Below are 3,896 nucleotides of genomic sequence, written 5' to 3' on the forward strand. Positions count from 1 at the left end.
TAGCGTGTTCGACACGTGCGCGGTCGCCACGGCGACCGTATATGGAAAGAATGTATAAAAGAGGACGCACACGCGCCCATCGTCGAAACGGTGTGCGCAGCGTCGTGTTGGAATTTATCCCTCAAGCTCCGGGCGTTGATCGTATCTAGTGCGAATCATGCGTGTGTGTGCGCATGTAATTGCCAGCCGAGTTTTAATATGTTTACAATAACGTATTGAATAAAAATTGAGAAGTTGCGTTTAGATGAATGTTCAATTTTCAAATTGTCACAACATCGATTCCCGCCCGCGGGGTCGTGTTCGTTGCAGTTTTATGTCCCTCACAGTGGTCGAGCATCGTTGTACATCACCTCGTTGCGAGATCGTGACGGGACGGCCGCTCGTAGACCGGTCAAAGTTAGTCTATCGATATGAAGCGCGAACGTCGCGTCGCGTGCAAATTCGACGCGTTACGTTCACGCGTGTCGAGAAGGCGCGCGCGCAAGCGCGCGCCCCCTCGACGCCGCCGAGCCAGCGGCTCGCCGAAGCCGCGTGACCGCGGTGTAGGCGTGTCGTTTGCGTAAGCAGCTCCCTGGTTGATCCTGCCAGTAGTTATATGCTTGTCTCAAAGATTAAGCCATGCATGTCTCAGTGCAAGCCGTATTAAGGCGATACCGCGAATGGCTCAATATATCAGTTTTGGTTCCTTAGATCTTACTCAGTTACTTGGATAACTGTGGTAATTCTAGAGCTAATACATGCAATCAGAACTCTGACCAGTGATGGGATGAGTGCTTTTATTAGATCAAAACCAATCGGCGGAGGGCCATGCGTCCGAAGTCGTTAATTTTGATGAATCTGGATAACTTTTGCCGATCGCACGGTCCAGTACCGGCGACGCATCTTTCAAATGTCTGCCTTATCAACTTTCGATGGTAGTTTCTGCGACTACCATGGTTGTCACGGGTAACGGGGAATCAGGGTTCGATTCCGGAGAGGGAGCCTGAGAAACGGCTACCACATCCAAGGAAGGCAGCAGGCGCGCAAATTACCCACTCCCGGCACGGGGAGGTAGTGACGAAAAATAACGATACGGGACTCTTACGAGGCCTCGTAATCGGAATGAGTACACTTTAAATATTTTAACGAGGAACAATTGGAGGGCAAGTCTGGTGCCAGCAGCCGCGGTAATTCCAGCTCCAATAGCGTATACTAAAATTGTTGCGGTTAAAAAGCTCGTAGTTGCATTTGTGCGCCGCGCTGTCGGTGCACCGCATCCGCGGTGATACTGACACGTCTGCGGAGCATATCGTCGGTGAGCCGGCGGTAAAACGCCGGTTCAATATCAAAATCCTATCGCGGTGCTCTTCGGTGAGTGTCGAGGTGGGCCGACAATTTTACTTTGAACAAATTAGAGTGCTCAAAGCGGGCTCAAAATGCCGCTTGAATATTTCGTGCATGGAATAATAGAATATGATCTCGGTTCTATTTTGTTGGTTTTCAGAACTCCGAGGTAATGATTAATAGGGATAACTGGGGGCATTCGTATTGCGACGTTAGAGGTGAAATTCTTGGATCGTCGCAAGACGAACATCAGCGAAAGCATTTGCCAAAGGTGTTTTCATCAATCAAGAACGAAAGTTAGAGGTTCGAAGGCGATTAGATACCGCCCTAGTTCTAACCGTAAATATGTCATCTAGCGATCCGCCGACGTTACTACAATGGCTCGGCGGGCAGCTTCCGGGAAACCAAAGATTTTGGACTCCGGGGGGAGTATGGTTGCAAAGCTGAAACTTAAAGGAATTGACGGAAGGGCACCACCAGGAGTGGAGCCTGCGGCTTAATTTGACTCAACACGGGAAATCTCACCAGGCCCGGACACCGGAAGGATTGACAGATTAACAGCTCTTTCTTGATTCGGTGGGTGGTGGTGCATGGCCGTTCTTAGTTGGTGGAGCGATTTGTCTGGTTAATTCCGGTAACGAACGAGACTCTAGCCTGCTAAATAGGCGTCGTCATTCAAGGTGTGCGCGACTCTCGGGAGCGCACTCACTGGCGACGTATTAAAATTCTTCTTAGAGGGACCGGCGGCTTCGAGCCGCACGAGATTGAGCAATAACAGGTCTGTGATGCCCTTAGATGTCCTGGCCGCACGCGCGCTACACTGAAGGAATCAACATGTTTCTCCCTGGCCTAGAGGCCCGGCAACCCGTTGAAACTCCTTCGTGCTGGGGGATTGGGGTTTGCAATTATCCCCCATAAACGAGGAATTCCTAGTAAGCGGCGAGTCATAAGCTCGCGTTGATTACGTCCCTGCCCTTTGTTACACAACCGCCCGTCGCTACTACCGATTGAATGATTTAGTGAGGTCTTCGGACCGACACGCGGTGGCCTCACGGCCGTCGGCGTTGCTGGGAAGTTGACCAAACTTGATCATTTAGAGGAAGTAAAAAGTCGTAACAAGGTTTCCGTAGGGGAACCTGCGGAAGGATCATTAACGTTGGTTTTTTCTTTTTGTTTTGTTGTTGTCAAAGACTCGCAAAAAAAGAAAAAAATACAAAAAACACGTGAATGATACGAATCAAAATCGAATCCGAGACGGTTGACTCTCTCTCGTCGATTCGCGACGTGTGCGTTGCCGACACGCTTTGATTAGCGTTCGCTATCGCCTATTGATACTTTGAAATAATATTTTAATTTTTGTGTACAACCACGCAAATAAAAAGAGATTTTCTTTCTTTTCATTTGTCGTACACGTTTAATGATAAGTATTATTTTCAAATTTTTTTGTTTAATTTTTCGCACCTTTTATATTTTCTCATACAAAAACACACACAAAAACAAAACGATTACCCTGAACGGTGGATCACTTGGCTCGCGGGTCGATGAAGAACGCAGTTAACTGCGCGTCATAGTGTGAACTGCAGGACACATTTGAAACATCGACATTTCGAACGCACATTGCGGTCCGTGGAGAAATATCCAGGACCACTCCTGTCTGAGGGCCGGCTGCATAAAAACAAAAAGCCTACACTGTTCGCGTGACGAGCGGCGATCGCTGCGACTCCGGTCGTAGCGCCGCATCTCTGTCGCGCGTGCAATTGACGGTTTCGCTAGGCCGCCGAGCGGCCGAACGATCCGTTCGAATATATGTTCGATTACGACTCGTCATTCCGTATTGGCCGTGTTAAGCACGTCTATACGATACTTTTGTCGCACAAATAAATTCTCCCCGCCGCACCGTGTCTCCCGCGGCACGGGTGCGCGTCGAGTCTTTACGCAACGACAACGACAACGACGACAACGACGTTCGCGTTTACGCGTCGCGCGTGTTTGCTCGCATCGTCCCGGTCCCGCATGGCGATCGCGCGACGGTCGCGCCGGGGCGCGCGTCGACGTGTCTCGACGCTGTCGTTGAAAGTTGTCGCGTTCGGCTTCAGTTTCTCTTACTCTCGCGAGAGGAAGCGAAACGCGCGCGCCCGCTGCTCTAGCGGTTGCGGCCCAGTGTGTGCGTGCGGTGTTTGTGCAATTGTAGTGTGTACGAAATTATTGTGACGTGTGTTCTTAAAACGGACGGAACGATGCCGTCGTTAACGAACAACAAACAGAAGAACCGCTTGGTGGTGTGCGATTGATTGATTTCGCGCAACGCGACATCTATGTGTCGCCACCACCACGCTGTTCGCAAGGTGCCGCGCCGCTTTCGAGCGAGCGCATATAATGTAGGCGGACTCGACGTCCGGAGGGCGCGTGGCGTCGTCGACGCGCTTGTAAAAATAGCGTGTCGCGTACGCCCGTTGCGCCGACGGATATCGCGTCTGCCTCACACCTTTTTATCGTTGGCCTCAGATCAGGGAGGATCACCCGCCGAATTTAAGCATATTAGTAAGCGGAGGAAAAGAAACTAACCAGATTCC

General features: G+C 50.6%; 2 non-coding genes across 2 annotated transcripts; both read left to right on the top strand.

Moving 5' to 3' along the window:
* Window positions 1-568: 568 nt before the first annotated feature.
* Window positions 569-2,476, top strand: LOC123719436. The gene has a single exon (XR_006755496.1). It is a non-coding gene; the product is annotated as a small subunit ribosomal RNA (ribosomal RNA).
* Window positions 2,477-2,829: 353 nt separating this feature from the next.
* Window positions 2,830-2,987, top strand: LOC123719434. The gene has a single exon (XR_006755494.1). It is a non-coding gene; the product is annotated as a 5.8S ribosomal RNA (ribosomal RNA).
* The last annotated feature ends 909 nt before the right edge of the window (window positions 2,988-3,896 follow it).

The sequence above is a fragment of the Pieris brassicae genome, unplaced genomic scaffold (genome assembly GCF_905147105.1).
Source record: "Pieris brassicae unplaced genomic scaffold, ilPieBrab1.1, whole genome shotgun sequence".
In the NCBI taxonomy this organism is placed as follows: domain Eukaryota; kingdom Metazoa; phylum Arthropoda; class Insecta; order Lepidoptera; family Pieridae; genus Pieris; species Pieris brassicae.